This window comes from Harpia harpyja, chromosome 22 (genome assembly GCF_026419915.1).
Source record: "Harpia harpyja isolate bHarHar1 chromosome 22, bHarHar1 primary haplotype, whole genome shotgun sequence".
NCBI lineage: Eukaryota > Metazoa > Chordata > Aves > Accipitriformes > Accipitridae > Harpia > Harpia harpyja.
The window spans coordinates 16,890,799-16,916,458 of NC_068961.1; the positions used below are offsets into that span (position 1 = coordinate 16,890,799).

Genomic DNA, 25,660 nt, shown 5'->3' on the forward strand with positions numbered 1-25,660 from the left:
GATTGACAATAAGATGTGGATGTTCATCTTTAATGAACTCTAGTAACCAAAGTGGAAACCAGCTAACTTTGATGGTGCGACTGACCACCTTCTCAGCAATAGCTGAGTATTTACTCCTTCTTGAAACGGTAAAGTAATGCTGTACCCATAGATAAGATGAAGAACCACCTGTTGCTCTAGCTGGTTTTTTCTCTCTCTCATGTCATTGATTTCTTGGGAACTTTCTCATTACTGGCAGTAGCAGGATGTGCTGGCTAGTATTTATGCAGTCAGAAATGGCATAACTTAGAATTAGAGCCTGTGTAATCCTGTCAAGTACTCAGAATTATTATGTTTATGTATTTTAATCTTTGTAAAGTAAGGAGTCCACTCATAATCTAATTGTTTTTGTTTGTTATCATGTTTGCCATTTTACAGAATAGTTCACTGGAAGGTGCCTACTTTATATTGTTCTCACTTCCTAATAAAAGATCTTATTTAAAAGAATCTTTCTTTTCAATTATGAAAATACTTTCCTGATCTCATTAAGCCCAAAAATGATGAAGTGTTATTTTTCCTTTTTATTTGTGACAATACAAATTAAACACACCTATGGGGAACTAATTACTATGTTTATTTTTTTTATACAGAGCAAGCCTGTTAACTGTGAAAGTGAAGAGATGAAGCAAGCAAAAAACAAAGAGAAGTGTGAAGAGATTCACTGCCATATCATCTATGACACTGTATCAGCTCCTACTTTTAGGATCCATGAGTGAATAGGTAGGTAAGAGAGACACTGTTATTCTACAAAGAAGGGTTATTTCAAAGCAAATAAAGAAAAAAATTTAAAAGGCATGTAAATACATTCTCAGACACTATATGATGGCAACATTAGAGAGGGAGCTTCATTTGGTCTTTTAACTTCAGATCTTTACAATGGAACAGTATTGTGCAGAGGTCTAGAGAATAATGTCCTTGATCTTATCAAGTATTGCCATAGTACTAGTATTGCCATTTTCCTGCTGAGGTTACTCATGTGAGAGAAACCACTCTGTCGTTCAAGTTGAAGGTTCACCTTCTGTCCTTCATTTTTGTACTTAAACTAGATTTGGGCATTTCAATGGTCATGCAAATTGCAGCATCTTTCAGAGTTGTGCACTTTATAAGGCACTTTGTTAGTTGTAGAGATGATAGATATCATCACCTTTGTTTAACCATGAAAGCGCTGGTTTTCAAAGAACTTGAAGTTTTAATTATTGTGATTATAACTCGGTACTGCCTCCATGACATTTCACATGCAGGAGTTACATCAGTGTAAACCACTTGGGATAACAGGCAGAAATAAATAGGTTTTCTCTCTGTATATTCATAATATACTGGAAATTGAGAGGCCAGGACTTCTTACAAAGACCATCCATTGCTGTTGTTTCCCTCCATGGACATCCATGCTACATTCCCTTCCTCCCTTACATACCAAAGCGAGAAAACCTATTCCCTCACTAGCAGGGATTCAGTGGTCTTCTTTATCAGGCATAAGTTTTGGTGCTGTACGACTGCTACCTTGGAGAAGATATGGGGGATATCTGGAATAGCTGCTCTATCTTCCATTCCTTTGTTTACCCAAGGTAAGGGAATGGACTTGACCCAGGACCCATCATCTTGCCTTTCTTCAGGCCTGGCCCTGATGGCCAACTATAGACATAAGCTGGAGACTTCAGTCTACCTGACACCGAGTCCGTCCACATAAAATGGCCTTTGTCAGCATTGAGTGCTGGCCTTAAATGCTAGAGGTGGAGGAGTTTTGGAAAGAGGTGGGAAAAAAAAACAGTAGATGAATTTGCACTTCACAGAATTTCTGTTAAAAAAGGGGACAGAAAGGGACTAAACAAGGCAGGAGGAGAAATGAACACAGAGGGGAAGAAATGGGAAAACTCAAACATTAAATATTTCCTTCAACTGCGGTCAGAGGTGGAGATTATATTTGACCAAACAACCAAATCCTCCACCACAAGTCAGGACTAAGGTTCACTTCATTTTTTATTTCAGGGCTCTCCATAGAAAAGAGCCAGTCAGTTATTCTCTCTGTGTTAAATAGTGTACTAACATCACTAATAGACCAAGCAGATGGTTTTGTTTTATTGTTTGAATGCTGTAATATTTTACTGTAAATATATAAATAGGATATTCACTTGCCTTATCCAAGTTCCCAATGTACTTTATAATAAACCAAATAATTTTGACAGAAAAACGTTGACCAACCCTAGCCTAACACCATTCAGACAATGAGCTCAATACTGGCACAAATCCCGTCCATTAAAACAGTCAGTGGTATTACATTTACTTTTACAATTTGAAGGATAAAGACAGAAATACAAGAGATGGAGCAATAAGAACCATGTGGTCCCTCCTCTTCAAGGGTCTCATTCAGAGCCTATTAAGTTAATGTACATACTCCCTTTGATTTTAATAGGCTTTGCATAAGTCAGAAATTATTGAAAATTAATAGCAGGAAAAAGAATCGCCCTGTTTACATTTGTTGGGTTATATCCATAATAAACTTGTAAAAAATGAAAACAGTAGAAAACATTAAAACAGATCCAAATACTAACTTTATTTTAGAATTTGAGATGACCTTATTTCCTTCTCCAACCTAAGTACATGATGTCACGAACATCAGATTTTTTCAAAACCTTTACTGAAAACATTCCTCTTCCCATCATCAAACTCTTCATCTTGCAGCTGTTCCTTCTAGAGACTCGTGTCTTTGGGCAAGAAGTTAGGAATATCAGAGAGTAGTCTGGAGCACCCCACCACCTGGGACACCAAAGGATTACAGATCGCTCTCGCGGGAACTGCTGGGTGGGAGGTGGTGGTGGGTCAGAAAAGTGTCCAGCCAAAGCAGAGTGCCCAGGAGTGCCCCAGGGATCAGAAGCAAGGCCAAGCATCACTCTTCCAAAGAAAGATTTCTAAACTAACCTGGATTTTTCATTTCTAGTTAGAGCAGGCAGATTTTATTCTTACGGTGGAACTAGGGTTCTTCACAGATGAAATCAGGCATGCCAAAGGACTATAAGATTAGATCCTAATTCTCCATTTCACCAAAAGAGAACTGAGGAAAAGACAGACGGAGTGATTTGCTGGGCCAAGCAGAGCCCTCGGTGGAACCATCTCCCCTGTCCTGTTCAGAGGTTGCCCTTTCCTGCCCGTGACGTGGAAGAAACGCAACCATTATCAGGCACCTGCAAAAGCCCTCCACCTGGTTTCACTCGAAGTGACAGAGCCCGGAGGACGATGTGTATGTTCCTCACTAGTCTGTAGGGAGCGTGATGTAGCTGATGCAATTCCCGGCTCCAGCACACCTGCAAGGTCTCATTGATCTGCTGCTCAGTGCTCTGAAAACTCAGAAATCTATTATCAGTGTGAGCATGTGCTTATTGATCAGATTACCTGCTTCTGCTCCCTGTGTGTACCTAATTGTACCAGTGTACGCGCGCACACACACGTAAATATGCACACATGTATGCTTATATACAGGCACGCGCACAAGGGTTATTAGGATGTGTGTATGTTAAAGGCTTTACGTATTTTTTTTGTTTTACAAAACCACACATAAATAAAAAGAACGGACCTTCTCTGTGAAACGTGAGCGCAGAAACACTCACAAGTGGCCAAGAGCTGCTAAATAATTAATCAATAGAGCAGTGTGGCAGTTTGAAATGTAAATGTGATGGATGAAGGTGTGATGCTTGTCATCAAGCAGAAAATGATGTGACTGGAATGGATAACCCACGGTACCTGCTGACTGGCAAAAGCTTGGACACAAAGATAAAGTAAAGCCATCAGAAAGCAGCCCCGGCAACCCCTAATTCTTGCCTTTGACCCACAATTCACTTTCATGTCCCTGTCCCAGAAGAGATGTTTAAAAAAATGATGAAGAGAGATCTTGGGGTGGGAAAGGGGAGAGAAAAAAAACCATCTGAAGAAATGCTACCTGACAAGGCTGCAGGCTACATTCTTGAGAACACCTTTCTTTTCTTTATGTTCTCCTTCTCCTGTTAAATAAAAATGCGGCTCCTTTTTTCCCTTTCCTTTCTTCCAAAACTCTCCCGAGCCGTTCCTGCAAGTGGTTCTGTGACTCGGGAGCTGACAACAGCCGCATGCAAAGGAACAAAGAACGAGAGTGACAATTCAGAGTGCACGCAGGTGAGAAAGACACCTTTTACTTATCAAACTAGGCTGCAGAAAATGCTCTTTTTACTCAGCGAGCTAGAAATAGAGGTGATCTAACAAGGCACTGATCCAAATTCTTTATTTGTGCTGAGATGTAATGCTAACAGGATTTTTAGGTTGACTAGTAGTCTGTGGCCCCTCCATTCAAGTAAGGAAGCATTCCTCCGATTTGGAAAGAGGAAAATCCGTATAATTACCGTATATTATGTGACAGGGAAATGTATGCCGTGATGGCAAAGGGTGGCAGAAAATTTCCATCAAAAAATTTGTTTTCAGGGACTTCCTATGCCAGCCATTGCATTCTCTCTGTGGGGAAACTCAACACGATGGGATTCAACTCAATTCTCCGAATTCAAGAGAAATTAACTTTTGTGAAAAAAGGGATTTTTTAATCTTTTTTTTTTTTATAAAATTTCAAGCCTGCAAATAGGATTTAAAAGTTTGATAGCTCTTTCTCCCTGGAAGAGAGAATCCTATTTCTCAGTAAGTACCATTTAGCAGGTTGTCTTTTTTTTTTTGCCTCCTTTGTTATCAAAAGCCCATTCTTCTCAGAAAGTGAAAAATACCACGGTTTAACATTAGATTTCCAAACTCCCTGAAATATACATTAGCAGATAACACCCACTAAAAGTGAAAGCTAAATATAGATATATAATAGTGCTTTGGCATACAAAATAGATGTTTTACCATTTCTTAGACATAAAATACACATACAAATATTCTCTTAAAATCTTCTGGGTTTTTTTAAGACCTCTGTACACCTGAAGTGGCATAAGGAAGCAGCAGATCTCCAGGTGAACTGGCCAGTGTTTTCATACTTCCTCAGCTGATTATTTTTACCTGTTTTCTGTTGGTTTTTTAGGTTGGTTTTTTTTTAATCTTTATGTCACCATTATACAAGAGGCAGTGAGAAATCATATAAGAATTTATACAAAAATAGATGTGCCAAAATGAATTTTAGAAGTCAAGAATTAGAGCTTACATTAAAATAGAACCCTAGCTGGCCCAGCTCCATAGTAAATAACCTACTTTTAGTCTGGGACAGGTTACTGGTGTAATGTCATTGAAGGCATCTTTCTTGTAACTTGGCTACCTGGATAAGCTTTAAGCAGAATGCCAACTTTCTATGTATGCAGAGAACCACCACACTCCACAGAAACGTTTCCCATTTAGAATGACAAAACTGTGGGCTGATAGGTAATTCGGCTTGAATTTAATTTCTGGGGCATTTTAAGTTGTGTTTTCAGATTTGTACTTTGGGAACTTAGTTCTAGCTCATGCCAAAGCCACTCAGCTGTATATCTCTACCTACATGGCAGGTACATTCATGTTAATTTTTAATCCTTTTGCACAGCTTCAGGAATGCAATATCATCGTTAAGTAGGAATCAGATCCTAGAATTTGGAGCAATTTGGGTACACTAGGCAGTGGGATGGAAGAACGATCCCACACCTTACAGCTGGTATGATTCTGGTAGGAGATGTTCATAGGTTTTGCAGCAGTAAAAGGGAATTTGGTCTACTGGTTAACAGATTGATGCTGAGTGTAAGCAATTGTTGTATCACAATAACGTAGCAATATTTATCACTAGTCGGACTTCTGCTCCCCCATAAACCACTGTAGAAGTGGAAAAGTGCCATCCCAGGACCGTGTTACCACTAAGCTCATAGAAGTCCATTTCTGTACCTTCAGTCTGTCTCAGCTACAGAAGGACTTGCAATAGAGAAATGACAGATTGGGCTGCAAGTGTGCAACAGTCATCCCCAGCCTCTGGGAAGGAGACCTACCCACTCAGGCCAGTGAGAGCCGTGATGAACCCTGTCCTGTGCCCAGTCTGGAAGACCACCTTGCTAGGACTGTGGGACATACTGCCGTATGAACCATGCACTGTGCTATATAGCTGCCCACATGTAATGTGGAGGTGCCTACCAGCCTCGCGGTAGGAGCGGTGGTTCACTGCATTAGGGATTGTACAGATACACTAGCAACTAGCCCCTAGTTACTACTATCACAGAAATATAGAGGAACCAGCATGACTTTGCTTTCTTCCTCCTTTAAATTTGCTGGGCACATAGAGGAAAGGAACATAGAAATTGCCCTGACAAAGGCAGACCTAAGAACCTGTGTTTTAACCCCAACAGTAGCCACCAGCAGCTGGCTGCAGAAGAGGAGAAGAGGACAACCTCGTAGCAGAGTGCCCCAGATCACTCTCCCAGCCTCCAGCAATTTGCAGCTCAGGGACTTCCCGAGCCAGAAAAATTTGCCTACGTTGCTGTAATGATGGTTGGTAAAATATGCAGCAATGACTCTCCCATACCAGCAGGCTTTGTTTCACCCCAAGTGTTACACCAAACTAGTTGTATATCATCATGAAGAATAACTGCATTTCCCCAGAGTTGATTTCCTATGGCACATTTTACTTAGATACTTTCTCAACACCCTCGCAAATATGCCATAGATCTAAAGCACAATCTCCTTTTCAAAATGAATGGGTCTGATTACAGGCGTATTCATTTTGTAAAAGGTACAAAAGGATACAAATGTGCCTTTCCATCTCACATAATGTCAAAGTAAGACCCTCTTGCCCTTTTATTTCAATCCCCGCAATTTGAAAATAAAAAAAATGACTTGATTATATGTTTTTTACCATTAAGTGTATAATTGCTTTTGTGTTTTGACATTTAATTCCTCTTACCAAAATACATGGTAGGAATTAAAAGTCAAATCTTTTATGTATTTGATGTACAGATCTTTCCATGTATTTCAATGAGAGAAAAAGAACAGTGAAACCTTACAGCAGGTACAGTGAAGCCATCTGAAAATGAAGTCACTTTTTACACTGTAAATCTGATGGTGGCCCCAGTTCTGCCCTCCCTTATCTGGGTCGATGGCTTTTTGAAATCACCGGAAGGTCTGAATGAGTCAAAACCAAGCAAAACCTGCAGGAATTGACCTTGAAAATAGAGCTGGGATTACACTGTGCCTCATGGGGCAGATTTCAAGATTACAGTCCAGTCTGAAAATGACTTTTGAAAGCCATAAGACAGGAGCTGGCCAGGCGCTCGAGTGTACCGGCCTGGCATGGGATGGCAGTCGTGAGGAGCACTGGTCCCAGCAGGGAGGGTGAGGAGCAGCCGGTGCATCAGCCGGGTGTCCTGGCTGGCCCAAGGCCAGCAGAAAGGCTCTGGCCTTGAGAGAGAAGTCGCACTCTGCAGGCCAGTGAGAAGATGTGGATGCATGCAAGGGAAGTTAGAGGTTGCTTGTGGTTGTTTTGAGTGGGTTTTGTCTCCCCTTCTTCTCAATGTTCCCCATAAAGTTTTTCCCACTTCATGCACTGCCCTTCATTAAGGGCAGCATCCCTCTTTCCCTTCTGCTGCTCTACCACTCCTTCTCCTCTCCCTCTTGTAGTCTGCCACAGGAGCTTTTCTCCTTCCCTCTACTGCATTCTTCCCTCTCTTTCTCATGTTTTTCATGTTTCTGCTTTTCCTGTGCTCTTCTATCTCCCTTTCACTACCTGTGCCCTTTAACTGAATCCTCCCACTTCTTTCTTCTCTGTACAGCATGCCGAATTCTTCATCTTTACCTTAATTTCTGTTCATACTCATCCACAACCTACATGCTGATTTCTTCTGGCTGTATTTTCTCCCACTGGTCACTCTACTGTGATTTATCCCCATCCAGTTAAGTCCTAAAGTGACTTGACCCTACAGCCATAGCAGGGATCACCTAGTGCCCTGAGATTCAGATTTATGGAGTCTAGCGCTGTCTGCAAAAGTTTTCTGCAATCTGGAAAGTAGACGCTAGCCGGGAACTCGGACAGACTGAGCTTGGGACAGGCTGAGCCTGGAATGGTAGCGGTAGGCAGTAATGGTAGATGAGAGCTCAGCAATGTTGTCCCTGGTGTTAATATTCTAACCCACAAATTCTGTCATGCCTTCACTATACCCGTTAACAAAAACGGCTGCTCTAGGTGAATACGCTCTTGGAGTAAGACTCATGCTGTCTTTCTCCTTTTCCCAAAGCCAGGGACACAGTTTTTCTTTCTTTCATCTCAGGAAAGACACCCTCAACAAAGGTAAAGGACAATACACAAGGTAACCAAAAAGAGAAGTAAAGGGAGCAGGAAAGAGTTGCATCAGTAAGAAGCAAGTCAGAGAGAGAGAGAGAGAGCTGAGTGTATCTCCACACAACAGTTGTAGTGTTCACCATATCTCATGGAGACACGCTCAGCTTCCCATACTGAAAGCAGCTTGCATTGCGTGGGTGCCAAGTGCTCGGATGCTAGAAGTTGTCTCCCTTTGGCCATCACGTGCTTGCACTTTGCGGGGGGAATGAGACAGCTTGGGGCTGCTCCATCCCAGCCTCGGCTTTCGAGGGCCTCCTTTCCCAGCATCCCTGCTGCACCCTGCTGCTCATAGGATTGTCAGCATGAAGCACTTTTCAGGTGTGTGTAAAGGGTACGTTTAGACACACACACGTGCACTTGCACATTTTTTCCCACCATCGTTGGCACATGCAAAACTTGCAAATTAAAAATTAAAAGGGAATGGCAAGCCCACGATGAGTAAATCACATAATTGGCCCCAGCCCATACCTTCAGGAGAGGCAGAAGGTAGGACTTACAACAAGGAAATGGAGCTCATGCCATTTTTGCTAAATGAGAAACTGTAAGTAATAAAAGTAGTAGATTTATACCTGTGTGGTCCAGTCTTTGAAGAAGTCTCTTGATTAAAGCTTAAGATCAGGCATCCAGAATATCTTGAGTTTGTTCTTGTGAGTAGCTATTTTACCCACAAAGTGGGTGTCATTTGAAAAATCTGTACCTTTGAAAATCTATATCTTTGCTCGAGGGCTCTGCTTCACGGTTTCAGGATAGTAATCAACTCAAGGAGATGTTTCAAAGTTAACCACTTTTTTTTTAAATGATCATGCAATCCTGAAATGGGGAGGTGCAAAACAGGTGCAAATTATTGCTTTCTTCTAGCTCAGGGTGACCGAAGTCTTCAACGGGTCACCTTGGATGGTACAGGTCTTCAGAACACACTGGCATACAGGCAGGAATATTAATTAATGCTACGCATAGGGGATTCTCTGTTCACGCTGGCTACAGAATGGCTTTGGGGTCATTCATGCTGCCCTTTTTAAATATTTTTTTACAGTAATAATGTCAAACAACTACAGAATTTACTGCTGCTTAGCCTGAAAGGGAGCTGTTTCTCAGAATGCAGAACTTGGGGAAGAGGTTTTTGCTCAGCTGGAAGCTTTATGGGGCAGATTTCATCCATGGCCCAGAAGCAAATGTCAGCTCCCTTGAGATTTTGGAACTCGATGCGTGTTCAGCACCAGAAATCAGGTGATGAACCAGAACTTCAGACTCTCAGAAACCAAACACTTTGTGCTTCTGAGAAGTCGGGTTTGTTTTTATTTTTTCTCAATTTTTTTGCCTTTTTCTTTAATTTTGATGGATGATGTTTTGTTCTGCAGTGAGTTTTAATGCATGTCGCTGTGGAACAATTTCAATTGTCGAAAACAACAACAACAAAAAGCAATATTTCAATATTTCTCAAGAAAAGGCTTCAAAGGTTTCAGATCTTTTTAAAATGTTTCTGCTTTATTTTGACGTGGCATAAAAGTTTTGTATGCATTCTCGCATCCACTATTGTGACAGCTGTATTTAATGAGTGCAAAATGATCAGAAAAACATCCTTTACTGTGGGTTACCATTGCCAGCAGATGACAGGAGAGAGGCAGTACTGTAATGAGAGAAGCGATGAAGTAGTTCATACTACTACTGATGAGGTATTTCTAACTCAAATGCCTAGGTATGCCTTTTGAAAATAATGCATTGGTCACATTACCTGATAGTTTCATCGGATTTTGTTTCCGAGTGCGTTTTGAAATAAAATTGTGCATCCTTAGCCTCAGGTCATCAAGTGGTTGGTTGCGACATATTACTTGCAGATAACACAGTCGGTTTCCCTAAGATGAAGAAGAAAAGGTCCTAGTCTTGTCTATAAATACCTGCCTTTCCATCAAACTGATGCTAAGCATGAAATGCAGATCCACAGATATACCAGAAATGAAACATTACACAACACGTTTGCTTTCTATTTTATATGCATATTTAATATCAGAGTATTTTAGTCCAAATTGGAGACAGTATAAAAATAAATCTAAATGGATTTGAAAGGCAGAGTATTTCTTTTTTCAAAGCTTTGTTGTTCCTGACTTCCTCTGGTGACTGTTAGCTTATCATGCCTTTGTACAGGAGATCTAAGTATTTCATTCTCTCTTGTGTCTCCATATGGTACCATTTCCCAGATAGTCTTCCTTTGGTCACAAGATGACAGTGAGAATGGATTGTCAAACTGGACCACTATGACAATTTACTCTGGGGGAGAAAATCCTGTGGGTGTTTAGAAGCTTTACTGTAAGTTATATTTGATTAACTTATCCTACTACTGACAAATAATTAGGTCAGCAATTAATTTCAAAATGCAAATGTGCTACAGGCCTTCATGTTTTAAGAAATTCCCTTTGTCTTTAGTTTTTACTTGTGTTAAAGTCTTAATGGATTTAGCTGGGTGAAGGAACAAAATTATATTTTCTAATGCTTTATTTACTAGGTTGAGTTGGACTTTTTTAGCAAATATTGACTGCAAATGTTTGTTCAGAAATGATCACGTGTGATGGAATTTAATGGACTAAGAAAACAGCAGAATAATGATGAACCACTCATTTAAAAATATATATATTTTCGCACTTCTGCTACAAAATATTTATCTACCTTCATGGATTAGGAACAGAAAGACAAACTAGAGGGTCAGGAACAGATCATGGTAGCAAAGTCATTAGTACCTGCTTAAACAGTCTAAGAAACCGGGGTATATCAGAACAAAAAACATGCTTAATATTGCTACAAGTGTGGCCCAAAGAAACCTATCTACCAGCCTATCTCGGGGACTTTATTATTAAACAAACACAGATTAAAGGCTCAGCCCTTCCCAAGAGAAGCTCAAGGGAGTTTTCTGTTGACTTTAAGGGAGTGAGACCACTAAGTCTAAGTCTTAAGTTTTCCGTTATTAAAATCATGCAATTTTTTAGAAAATATTCAAAATATGCAGCTGTAAACAACCCCAACCAGCTAGCCTGATATAAAATCTGAATGAATTTACATAGGTGACAGACTTATATTAGAATTTCCTAACAGTTTATTTGCTTAATTAATTCAAGTCAAGAATGAGACCATCCGCTCTAGATTTGGGTAAGGGGTTTTTACAAAATTTTACTGACCTTAAGATGAAGTTTTAAACGGATCACGAGAAGTCACATTTTTATGTTTAACTATGCAAGCTGTTTTAGACAAAATAATGGTAAAGGAAATAAAAAGTCAAGATATTTTTCTTTGGGGTTGGGGTTTTTTTGGTGCAAAATGGTACTTTTACATCACTTTTTCTTAAATTACTAATGCCAATAATTACATGAGGAAAAAAAAAAAAAAACAGAAGAAAGATAAAACTAAACATTGCATTTTTAGGAGATTTTAATTTTGGAAGGAAAAACAAAAGGAGAATTGTATGGGATCAAAATTATGTGTCTCACCTACACAGACAAAATTTGGTTCCAATCTCCCCCAAAGGATTACGCCCAGGACCCTCTTTCCATCTTAGGCAGAATCTGAAGAACTTTTAAGGTTTCACCAGGTGACAATGGGCAACACAAGGCTGAAGCTTCATTTTGAATGAGGGAGAATCTCTTTCTTTCTCCCCACAGCTGTGGGAGAGAAAATCAGAAATGTAACTGGATACGAGAGAGCTCAGCTGATGGGACCTCTGCAGACAGAAGTTTTCTTGTAAGGTACCGGGAGTGTTCGTGCTACTCAGCTGAGCACTGGGCAGGGACCCAGTTAAAGCACCACATTTCAAGAAAGATGCAACTGCCTTCAAGACTGTCCGAAGAAGAGCAATGGGAATGATCAGAAGTTTCGGAAATGTGACCTGCAAGAAGACCTGAACTGACATGATTTCATCTTGAGATGAAGAGAATGAGTGGACATAAACAACAAAGACTTCAAATTTGAAAGAGCCTTCTGCAAAGAGGCAGAGAAGAGTTTGTGTTTCAGGTCTACAACTAAATGACAGAAGGTAACAGCCCTACACTGAAACAAGGGAGATTCAAGTCTGATGTTGGTAAAAACTTTCTGACAGTGAAGACATTGAAGCTGTGGAAGGGATTGTCTGTGGAGAGCCTGGAGTCCCCCTCACTGAAGACCTTTGAGAATAGGCTGGGCAAACTACTTTCCAAAATAATGTGAATACAGCTTCTGGCTGAAAGCAATCCCTTAGCAGTTGTTACACTGATATTTTTAATTGACTTTAAGAAGCTGATGGAACTCCTACTTTTGTGGTAGGATAAAATAAACTTCTAAATTAATCTAGGGCAAGAAACATGCAATGAATGCCCAGCACAGCTGCCATTATCAGTGAAAGCAATTGCAGATGGGGTGTATCTGCAGGACAGGTAGAATGGTCTGCATGACGAAAGGTGAGCTCATTAAAATTAAAAAAAAAAAAAAAATTAATAAAAGTTTTCAATGATCAATAAGCTGGCATTAAATCCTATAAAATAGAGGAAGTCAATATCCCAGAACTTCATCTTGGAATTTAAGGTTTATTCAGCAGCTTTTAGGATCAGAGTCACTGCGCCTGTGACCAAGCAGAGAGGGACGAGGCAAAGAAATCTCAGATTCTGGCCCAATGGTGGTATGACAGCAATTTGGTAAAGATACACAGAACACAACCGCAATAATGCAAGTTTAAGTGAGAATGATTATTTCTTCCAGACAGTATCTATTTGATGCAAAAATAAATAAAATTCACATTAATAGAGCACTTCACTCTTAAATTTGAAAAACTAATAAATGTCTCATGGGTCATACTGTTTAAAACATAAATCTTTCAAATCAGAATGATCTCTGGAGTCATTTGTAAAAGTGTTAAAGTACATACCAAGCTACAAGGAATTTTAAAATATTGTCACACTCTAAAATTAGGACATTTCAAGATATTTTATTAATGCATTTGTATCTGTTTACTTTGAAGCACCAACACTAAATACTCTAGCTGCTTTACAGAAGCCTTCTGCTGGCTTCCCTTCCCTTGGATGTTTGTGTGCTATCGTTCTCTCTTTGTCTCAAACAGGGAGCAACACATCCCACCTCACGCAGTCTGTCTTTCTCTCTTTCTGTCATCCTTGGGAACGGTGGGATTTTCCTTATCCTGTAAAAGTGACTGAGAATTGTCTTTTGGGGATCAGAGGGGCATTTCCCTTGGGATTGCCAGGCAATGGCACAGGCCTGGAGAGTATTTGTTCCTCCTGTCATCCATTCTGAAGGGCATAATCCCAAGGAAATCAGTGGGGAGTTTTAATATGGACTTTGAAGGCCAGATATGCTAAGAATATAAAGGTGATTAAGAAATTATTCTACTGAAACTCTCCCAGCAACCTGGGGCTTTTCTTTGAACAAGAAACCAAAATAAAAATGCCTTGCTTTGCTTTTCATAAATATCGGATGACAAGTCTTAGCCTTTTCTTACAGCCCAAACCACATTTGACATGCGACTGCAATGGTTGTTTCCAACTTCAGGTAAACTTGTTACCCTAAATCCTGCCAGTTGTGTCGTTTGGATCCCAAGTGTAGTTTTGAAGTTGGCCCAATTCTGTTCTTATGTGGTTTCAACTCCAGTAAGACTTGATCCTGTGTGCATAAACAGTGGCACAACACCAGTCTTTTTTAAATAAGTGGAATTCACAAGCTTTACAAAAAAGTTTGACTTGATAAACTTTTTGAAAAACATCTTATCTAACATTCTGCTTTGATAAAGCTTTCTCTTTGGCATAGTACGGCAATGTAAAAGGTCTCTATTTTGTATAACATGGCAGAGGCAGACCCCACAGACTTCGCAGTGCCATCTCAAAGGACGTATCCCACCCACACCCTGCAGCAGCCCCACAAGCTTTTTTTGGGTGTCTCCCAGCTGCTTGGGCCCCAGGCACTTGGTATCCCTTATTTCAGGGTCCAAATCTCCAAAACGAGGAAGCAGACACAGACTCCAAACGAGCTCCTGCCTTTCAGAATGTGCTCTCAGCAGAGTGAGGAGCAACAGGATAGCTTATCACTCTTGAAAAGCCCCTTCAGCACTCCAAAAACCCCACTCTAAGTGTCATAACCACTTGCTGGCATCAGCGTCACTTTTATAGCTACCGCTGAAGATGCTGAAGAGTAACAGAGAGAAGAAAGATGCCTTAAATCAGATGGGACACTTTACTTTTCTGAGGAACAGTATAACCACACACAAGAGCCAACCAGCAAAGAAGCAAGAGTAGGGAAACAGAGGGGAATTCATTACCTGGAAATCACACACACTGGTTTGGGAAAGGAGGCAAGGGGAGGAGCTCCCTTTCCCTCAGAAAACAAATATTGCAGCATCTTCACCCTCATAGCAAAGAAATAAGTATGAAACCTTGAAAGCGATTACCTTAGTGTTGCTCTCTTCCCTACCGCCCAAGCCAGTCACCCATGACAACTGAGCCAGTTAGAGAATCCCAACCAGCAAAAGGGAAAAAAAAACCCAACCAAACCCAAATCTCACACTCCCCAGCTGCAGGTGTTGTGGAAAAGTGCCTCAGGCCCCACACATGTGACTTCACAGCAAAACCTAGAGCCAGCCCTGAGGGGTCTGGTACAGAGGGAGAAGTACTGTGACTGTGATTAGGACGTGTAGAAGTTAGAAGCCCTCTTGTTTTACGAAGGTGGGTTATCTACGGAGCCTGCTCTACACTTCTTTCAACTGTAATGTGGTGAACAAAGGCTGTCTGTAGAAGATGCTGTATTTCTCTACCCGGTCTATGTCACTTACTTAGAGCTTTTTATGCTAGGCTGGTTTTAAAAACTTCAATTTAAACCAACATGAAAGGTCCTTAAACAGTAAATAGCATATTATATCAAAAACAAATAGATTAAAAAGTGAACATCCATAGCCAGTATATTTCTTTCCAGAAGAGTTTCACTTTCCACACTAACTAAAACTGTAAGACTGGCAGATCTGGGCCAGAGGTTTGTAATGGGCCTTTTACTTTTTTTTCCCTTCCTTCTCCAGTGATAAATAATCAGTTTTAGAGAATTGATAAAAAGAGACAAGAATGAAAAGTGAGTATGACACATTTATGAGACGGATTTTTCATCTGTTTCTTAAATACAGCACCTTTATTTCAGATCGTATTAAAAAAAGAGACGGGAGAGCCACCCAATTTATGTTGTGCTGCAGTAGTGAATACATATGAATATGTGGAGCATAGGCTGGGAGAGCCAGAAAATTCACCAAAAATTTCCTGACACGTTGAAAAAAGTTATGTTATCATTCAAGAGTCATTTATTTAAAAGAGAAAAATAAAAACCAGGCCATATGACTAGAGGCAGCAGAAGATAAAAACACATTGTTTCCAGACAAACCCCCATCAAAGACATATGACTGGGGACTCTGAAGTCAGAATATCTTCATATTTTAAATTTCCATGAGCACTTTCAAGAAAAGCTGGAGTTCTGCTATAGGATTTGCTACATGCTTTCCACTACTGATTGATAACAAGAAGTAGCATTAGCAGTATTTTTCCCCCATCGTTCCTCTGAAGCTAATGGAGTCAAGGATTTGTTACTTGATCTAATGGCAATAGCTTTCCAATAGACATGCACAGAATCATTGATTAGTTTGTCCTCTCCTTGTTTGCGTTGGAACACTGTTCAATTTACACCAATTAAAGAATGCTTGGTTTGTGTATTGAAGAATAATTAAGGGATGGAATTCCCTATAGGCTACTAAAAATGACATCTGACTGGAATGGTGATTACAGCATGAAGGCAGCATTAGTATTTAAATAGTTTGACTGCTATATAAAATCATTACAGCATCTCACCATGAAAAAGAGCATTAGTTAATTTTCCCTATAACAAAATTAGTTGTATGTATTTGCCTGGTCACTTTAAGTAAATTTGACAAGGCTAATCTTAAAGCAAGCTTTCCAGGTTTGGTGGAAGGAGTAGATAGAGCACTGTTTAAAGTAATCATCTTGATAGATATGTATATAATCTTCAACCAAAATACAAATATGCACAAATGAATAGCAGAGCTTTGCCAGAGACCCTCAAATCAAATTTAAACATTAAAACCACATCGGTTGCTGAAACTGAAAATCCAAGGGTAACTGGTATGTTAATTATACAACAATCAAGGTTTCACAAACTGTAAACACACAAGAAATCCTTATTTGTCCACCACTGTCGTTCTCCAACTTTTAACACCCTTTCCAGCACTGCATGGAACAAGGCATCACAGGAAGCAAGCAGGCATGGTGGAAGGAGTCATCCTTGCAAATAGGACTCCCCTATGAAATATCCCAAAGAATTAAAAATATTGGAGTAGCCTAGCACATCCATGTAATGCTTCCTTAGACAAGCTTGGTTCTTTCTTTGGAGCAGAAGGTAGAGGAGAGGTTCATTCTTGAAAATACATTTGAGGAAAGAGAGCTTTTTATCCTCTATCTAACTTTCTCCTATGCATACTAAATTCTATCTCCTACCCTCAGATTATAGTATCTACAGTAATGATCTATCCAAAACGTGACAGTAGCATTACTGTAACATAAACTGCTTGGGGCCATTCCTGGAGCGTATTTACCTTTCCATAGCCTACTTAAATATAGTGTGTTTGTTTTACTAAACTTAGATACTGTAGTATATTTTATAAGGTCATCCGCCTGCTTCAAGACCTCACATTGCAGCTACTATCCTTCCTATGAGAATTTATGCAGTTCCGCTTGAAGGTTGTCAACACCCTCTTTAATTCATTAAAGGGTCCTCTGTGAAGGAACATAAGACTTTTCCATTTAAGCCTCTAAGGGGAATGAGACTTATTAGCGTGTCTATATTGTGCAATGCACGACTGTGTTAAAGATGCCCGAGTTCCCAAGCCCAAGTTCCAAATGAGGTGATACATCTGCACAGCACAATATACCCTTATTTGTGTGGCCCAGCACCCCTGGCCACTCTGCAGTGCCTCTTTGCAGATCAAATTAGTCTCTGGCGCCATGCTGTTCTCCTGACCATGCCTAGTTCTACAGGTCGCTTATGGATATCTTCACTGCACCGTATTCCACTGCATGGATCTGCCCTAAAACTAGGTTTGGGACAGTACACTTCATCACAGAGTACAACCACTGACTTTCCACAGGGTTTTGTTCCAACATTTAAAAAGTCTTCTGTTCTGGCTTTTGTTTTCATGTTGCACAAGTAGTTCTCACTTCTGTACCAGACCTCCTGTTGGGATCTCCCACTATAATCTGCCTGACTAGACCTTGGGCTTTCAGGAGTGAGACTAACGCTTCCTTTCAATGAATAATCTTCTTTTGCAGCAGGGCTGATATAAGGGTGTATTCTTCCCTCCAACCACAAGAAGAATGTCCATTAATTTCAATAGAAACTCTCCATGCAGAAAAGGGAGAACTGTGCCCTGGGGAACATTCATGGAAGATTAATGGTGAGGAGAGAAAAGTGATACAGTACAGGCAGAACAAAATCAGAACCCACCACACAAATAAAACCGGACAAGGGTTCATTTTTTAAAAGTCAGTCAGAACGGCAGGAAGGCTTTGAAAAAATCAGGGCTGTTTCAGTGCACTTTTGCATACATAGGCTTTCAGGAAACATGAATAGAAACCTAACAGTAACTCTTTTTTTCATACCTCCTTACACAGGTCTCACTGGCAAAGCAGGATTTAGCACTTAATTCCTGTACTTTTATGTGGCAAATTAGGAATTTGCACCTTTAAAGGAAATTGCTTTTCAAACTCCCATAAATTCTGGATTTTATTTTTTTAAATGGTGGAAAACATTCCCTACCTTCATCCCAACACATAATAAATAGCACTCTCCATTACTTCTCCTCAGAAAGCTGTAGGAAAGTAGACCTGGCCAAAGAGAGGTGTTTATCATTCCTTCTGAGGAGAGGCTAAGGGTCTAGAGCGTGTCCTTAACCATTTTGTCTCCTCAGCCCTTTTTAGTTTAAACTCACACATTGCTCTCTTCATCAAAATCAAGTGCCCGTTGAGGAACATATTTAACTTGAGGCTTGATCATTTGATGAAGTAGGGCCCACTGGCATTGAACAGCCCAGACCAAAACTGGAAAATGAACAGAGATGCAACATGCTTTATTTTTCGGCTTAACATCGGTGAAAAGTAAAATCCCTACACCATTTTTGCCATCATTTTAGATAACGACTGGTTGGTTGGTGACGGCACCGAGGCGGGAGGATTTTGGTGAAGCAGACTGATGCAGCACGGGAGCGTGGAGCAGACGACGGTCGGTGACTCTCTGGGGGGAAGCACTGAACCTGCGGCTGGTTCTGCCGACCCCAACACAAGGTCCCTTCTCTGGGAGGCTTGAGGGTGAGGTGATGCCCGCCGGAGAGGGACAAAGGACATGATCAGAGCACCTCTAAAGTGCTTTTCTTCACGAAGGCAAGGCAAGGCTGGAAGACAAGGAAGTGTGACCCAGTGGAGAAGCGTATTCTCACAACGCGGCACTACGCTGGCAACCGTGACTGTCAGCAAAACACCCCCTGTTCTGACTGTCAAAACTCAAGTGAAGATAAGCTTACAAAAAAGGTTAGTACACATCCTGACTTGATTTATTTTTGAGTCCTTTTTGGCCCAGTTTCTTCTTCTCCACACTTCCTAGAACAACAAAAGGCCGGAGGCAGGTGTCGGGATGGCACTGGTTTTTCTCATTTAATCTGTGAGGCACAGTAAAAAACAATCAATAATCATGGACCATGCTCTGGATTTGTCTAAGCATAAGTGACTCAAATACTAACACGTGAATTTAGTAAAGTTAGAGTCTGTGGAGTGGAGATAAATTACAGCAGCAATTGAAGTTGAATGCGATGTAGAAATCCAACCAACAGAAGACTGTCTGGAAACAATTATTTAGAAAGCTGCTGACCCTCTATTTCTTTAAAGAGTTAAACATTTGGATTGGTTAACTGGCAGCCGCAATAATAGGCATATGCTCTAATCTTTGATCCGTAGCTGAATTTGCAACTCTTTGTATGAGAAGCAGATCACATAGATTTGCATATTTTTAAGGATCTGTAGGGAGAAAAAGAAGAACAAAAACTGCTCTTCCAAGATGCCACTTTGAGATCACACAGAGTGTCATGGGTCCCCCGAAGTACACTAATGTTCAGAGCCAGATGCAAGACTCACAGATTTTATAAATGGCCCTAAACTGTGACATGCACATCTGAAGTTTAATCAAAATTCCTCCTAGAACAGAGAATTGCAAGCCGAGGTTGTATTGTAACTCTTCACAGAGGTATGTATGTCTGTCATTAAGATCTCATTTCCACGTCCAAATTTGTGTCAGAACTTTCCTAAATCTGAAAGAGTCCAGAGGTAATAGATAAGTTAGAAAATGTTCTGTGACCAAATGAGAAAATGTTGTCCAGACTCAAATGCATGAGCCGGTAACAGATTTCTGCCAAGGTCTTGACATCATCTTAGTTTTGACAAAATTTTCTAGCGTTGATGAAAATTCCACAGACACAAGACAACCATGAATCACCCCATGGGTGGAATGGATGCTAACCAAACAATTCTGTTTGTGTTCAAGGTTCATTTCTTGCACAGCTCTGTTTTCAACACCAACTGAAAGATGTTTACTAATCACTCATTTTGCATCAACAGTCATGCCTACACCACAGGAAATTTCCTCCACTTGGTAGTATTCCCCCAGAAAGTAGCTCCTACTGACAGAAGTGAGCAGTATATTGAGTACTGTGAAGTGAAGAGGTAATCATCCCTGCAAATGGTCTCAATTGTAGGATGTTTCAACATAGTCTTTACTTGATTTGAAAGGAACCCCCATCACTTTACAATAAGTTTTCTCTCCTGGTTCACCTATGCAACACTGTTAGATATCCACAAAGGAAATGATGGTAGTGGTTATTTGTTATTTGCCTATGGATACTTTCTATACATCCCAAACAAAAATATGGATTACTGCATGGGACTATGCAGATACATGCAAGGAAGGCAGTGCAAAGGCGGCACTCTCCAAAAAATGTTCTCTCTGGCTTTCTTATAGTGCCATGCAGTAAGCCGTATGGGGGCATGGAGGAATGGTAGAGAAGGTAGACTAGAAGCCTGGTTGACCCAGGAGGCAGTGCTTCCAGGCACTAACTGCCTTGTCCTGTGGGCACGCAAGACTTTGCAAAGTCCTGGCAAAAATCCCACGAAGAGGAGAGCAGGGTGGTGCAGGTTCCTGGATAAAGTGTAGTAAGAAGGTGAGGGGATGCAATGGTATGCAGAAAGCTTCTTTTGAGAGTGATCAGACCATCGACAGGTGAACCAGAACCTGAGCCAGCAACGTCTTCAGTACATTAAAGAGGGAGGCAGGGAGGGAATAGAGAAAGAGAACAGCATACAACTTTTAATGAGAAAAATTAACTGTGAATGCAGAGGTTTTGAGACGGGACCAGCCTGTGTCTGGACAGTGCACATATCCCACAGGTTAAGCAGACTCCAAGTGTAACGCAAAACCCAAGGCTAAGCTTTGCTACTTTTTGCACCTTGCAAACAGCATTAGAGATAAGAAGTGTTCTTCTGTCACCTGTAGTAACTGGCTTTCCAAACTCTGGAAGCATGGTGAAAATAAAGGGCCAAGACTTGCCTTGCTTCTTTATTAGGATTGTTGTTTTCCTTTTACTAACACAAACAGATGCTTTTCTTTCTGTGTTTTGTATACCTTTGAGTGCTCCTTCCCAAATGTCTCTGAAAGATTTCTGATCTCTTATAAACTTACTTTTTACAGGATTGTGTAACCTGCTTGTTTTGTGAGAAGGTAGGGTGCAAAAATGGAGTAATAGAAATTGCCTTAAGTGCTGTATAGTATGATTTCAATTACTTCACTTAGTTATTGCTAACCATATCCACACATTATATTTGTTCTGGCCATTGACATGATACTTTCAAACCTACTGGAAAATGTATTGTGATATATTTTGTCAATGTAATATTATAACTGTACAAAATTGGTTATATCAGTTAGAAGAAACACAGAATCATAGAATCATAGAATCATAGAATCATTTAGGTTGGAAAAGACCTTCAAGATCATCGAGTCCAACCATCTTAAAAGCGTCCTCTCTCCAGTTTATTCTCTGTATCTTAACTTTGTACTGCACTACAAGGCCATTTGCTGAGATTTTGCTCATGCACTGTTAAGTGGGATCCTAGCATATCACTGCATTCAGTCAAAATATTGAAAGATAAAATAAGAACACCTGTTGGTGATGAAAATGAGACCAAGGAAGTAGAATTTTTCTTTACATCATGTAAAGCAAAAAATCTGAAAATCATTTCAGTAAAAACAGATTAGAAGTGGGATGTTTGAGAGGCATCGTCATTATTGTGGACTACAGTAAAAGAAAAAAAAATTATCAAATCAGAACACTAAATTAACTTAGATTAAAAATGGCAATGAACCAAGACATTAACAATGAGATTATGTCACCTTAGTGATTTGGTCTAAGGCAATTACCTACTCTCCCTCTGTCGTCAAGAGAGAGAAGGAGAGACTCCACCTGTAAGAGAGACCAATTTTACTATGGCCACCTGAGATACCGTCCTAAAATGGCCACAAGAAACAGTTGAACTGAGTGAGATCTGGAGGTGCAACCTGCAGTGGACAGAGAAAGAAAAGAGTCACCTGAGACTAGATAGCTAATTCTAAGGTTTTTTTCATTTATTTAAACAGATGTGCTAGGAATGAGCATGCCTGTTTGTATCTTGATACAGATTTCATAGACAGGACTTCGACTGACAGCTCTGGAATTATGGATCTTGAGACATAATTAACATCAACCTAGAAAGGTTAGGAAGTTCAGGGTCTTCTTTTATCTATTCCCAAAAGCCAGTGAGACAGTAGAGCTGTTTGGTGTCAGTTTTTCTTCTTCACTTGAAATAAGAAAGTTAGTGAAATAAGCATACTGACCACTCTTTCTGAAAGCTAGGACAACCTCAAAAACAGCAGAAATACTTTTCTCATTGATGGAGGAAGCCATGGAACTGGTTTCAGATATAGTTTCCATATCTGTGCCTTAGGCAATTATAGTTAATGTCGATCTCATATCCACCCCTTATCAAAGGGATGTTTGTCTGTGTCTCAAATCAGGTATATATATCTTTAGGGACTGTAATACAAATTAAGCTAGTATCTGGGGTCTGAGTCTATAAACAGACCAAGTAGCGGTCATCAAAGTTCACTGAAATAAGTTTTATGTCACAAAGCTCAGTACTGTTTGCAAACACGTGTTTTCATAAAACTGACCTTCTTTTGAAATGTCTGGACTGAAGGCCAGCCTACACTGGCCAGAGAATAAAACAGGACATGGAAAATATTTGCCCCATTTCTGATGTTCTAGTTCTGTCCTTTGCAATCATTAAAGACTGGATTGGCTGTACGGCAGTTTCTGGCTTTCTTAAACCAGAAAGGGAGTGGGAAGAAACAGAAATAAAGCTATACAACAGAAAAAGGGGAAAAGAGAAAGGATTGCTGCAGCCTTTTGGCTTCCCTTCATCAAAGGTAAAAGACCAAAGGGCTGTTCACTTGGCTGAGGGCCGGGCCGGGGGCTAGCATGTGGGTCCCGCTCCTCCTGGGTTGCGATGCTGAGCCCCCAGCGTGCCCCTCTGCGTGCCATGCTGGGGGGGTCACTTGCCGTAACGCTGCAGGAGGGGGCTCCTGCAGGACCAGCTCCTCACCTGAGCATCTTCCTAGGGACAGCGCCAGTTTGCATCAGCGAGGATTTAACCCACCTGTGACAGATGTAGTGCAGAGGAAAGGTATCGGGTTTAATAAACAAGCCAAATAAGATGTGATGAGTGTGGCTGCAGTAATGCACAGAAATATCCTTCAGTGGAGCAGCAAGAGAATATCAGCCGAGAGCCACGTCACCTGTTGGTGAATATAAATCTGAGTCTGGGTTGTGCACCAAAACACCCCAGAGATCCCCACAAATCCATATAAAGTGGGTCAGGAGAAGAGTGCGACAAGCAAGCAGAGGAGTTAAATGAATCTCTTGCATCATGTCTGCTGCTGAGAGTCGTGTAGAAATTCCTGTGCCAAAGGCACTTTGCAAAGAAAATCAGAGTGTGGCCTTTATACAGATTGAAGTCTCTAAGGAGGAAGTTGTAGAGTAACTTGAGAAACTCAAGTGCAGTAAATCACCACAACCGGATGGTGTTCATCTGGGAGTTCTGAGGGGAAATAAAGTGAGAAAAAGCCAAGATACTGACAAGGGGATGCCTTCTTCCCTTGAAAAATGCAGCAGCACAAGAAGGCTGGGAAGCCCTATTATGTTGCCTGTCTTCAAAAGGAGATGAGGAAAATCCTGGGAATTACAGAGCTTTGAAGTTTACCACAGTTTTAGGGAGCCCAAGAAACCGGTTCTGAACAGCAATTCAAGAGAGAGTTTGTTGGACAGGAACACCCCGTGAGGGTGTTCTTCAGTCTCTCAAACCACTGAGGCTGTTACAAGGAGGAAAAGTACCTCCCTGTAGGATCGGAGTACTTTGAAAAACCAGCGGAGCAGCCTTCAGAGGGAGAGTGGGATAACAGGGACTTCTCAGAGGAAGGTGACCAAGTGATCCAAATGTTCAAAACTTTTTGCAGAGGTCACTGGTAAGCAATTGTCATAGAGGACGTTAAGAAATAAAACTGGGAAAAATCTCTTGAAGATGATTTGTTCCTGGAGTGAACTACAAATCAATCCAGAAGAAGTGAATATGGGAAACATTTCTCTTTCTAGTGAGGGGAAAGGTGAACACCCAGTAGTGAGTATTATGACTAGTGTCATAAGAAATAAACAAGTCTGAATCCCAAATCCTAATGCATTCAAATTAACGTATCCAGAATCCAGCCCAGATCTGGATCCAAGTCACACATGTGGTTCCCATCTTAAAAGAGGACAAATCAGTTCCTGGATTCCATCTCCTTGAGCTCTGAGGTTTGAATACTCCATATCCAAAGACTATAGCTCCAGCCTACATGACAGTTTACGTACGAAATATGGGGGGCGGGAGGAGTGCATGTGTACACATAGCATGCAAAGGAAGCAATTAAATGTAAACCCAAAACAATTTAAGAAGTTATTCATGGCAGAAAGTGCTCTGATGTAGAGACTGCATTATGTGAGTATTTGCTCTTGACATTAACTTGCTGCAGCTAGCTGAAAGGGCAGAAGATTACGAGTAATAGGACAGTGGGAATTTTGCTGGGTTTGGTGAGCCTGCTTACAATCAAATATTTTAAATTATCTGGATTTACAGGGCTTCGTACCCTTCCAGTTTCTCTCCTGTTTTTTTCATTTCCTGCAGGCCCAGAGCGCTGAAGGCAAAGCTACTTCAGTTTTAATTCACTCTGTCTCTTTTGAATTCATTAGATTTTGAAAGCTTTCAAAGGAAGTCAGAGGTAGGAATTAGACGAAATATAGAAAGTGGGACATTTCTGACTGGCTTGTATGCTTTCAGTGTCTAAAAAGAAAGGGGGGTTTTTTTAAGCAAACTGTAGGAGGGCTTGTAAAAATAGATATTTACATTTACATACTGGGACAGATCCTCAGCTGCCATGGAGCAATATTGGTCCATCTTCTTGAACAGAGCTAACCCTAACCACCACAGCTGAGAACCTGCCTCTCACGCATGTACATATATGTGTGGAATATGTTTAGGATTCTGTGTTTTAAGGTACAGAAGCTGTTTCTTCCTCCAGGTGCTTTTGCCTGTGCACTAAGTTGTGGGAGTTAAAGCCCCTGTGTTTTTAACTGAGGGTGGTGACTTCGGGGAGGCAGGGCGAGGAAGAAGGGTGAAGTGCAAGGAGAAGGACGCATGCACAAAGGAACCGGTGTGAACAGAGAATCCCAGAGAAGAAGGTGAGGGAGAGAAACAGGAAAGAAAATGATGTCCCACATAGCCACGCTGGGGTCTAAGGGCATTACTTCTTGACAGCAACTGAAAACCAAGCAATATCTGCGTTCACAGCAATAGGGAGTTAAACTGTGACTGAGCAGCAGCCATGACTTTTGGAAAACACCTCAGGTGTTTTCTGCTAGATAGCAGGAATAGCGGGAGACCTGCTATTGATAGCAAGGTGGAGAAAAAGCAGTTCTGCACTCAGCTGTGCTGTTGCTGGAGTCATGTAACGCAGGACAGAGAGTACGTGTCACATCAGATAGTGCTAATAGGTGCCAACAGCCACCTTCACTCCTTCCCCCTCAGCCTGTCCCCGCGTGAGAGTCGGTTGAATATCGATGTGGAACAACTGTGTATTGCTGCGTGC

At 40.9% G+C, this 25,660-nt stretch overlaps 1 long non-coding RNA gene across 1 annotated transcript; it reads left to right on the forward strand.

The window, feature by feature from the left end:
* Window positions 1–19,680, forward strand: LOC128135220 (uncharacterized). Its single transcript, XR_008233009.1, has 3 exons — window positions 1–128; window positions 630–759; window positions 18,537–19,680. It is a non-coding gene; the product is annotated as an uncharacterized LOC128135220 (long non-coding RNA).
* Window positions 19,681–25,660: the final 5,980 nt, after the last annotated feature.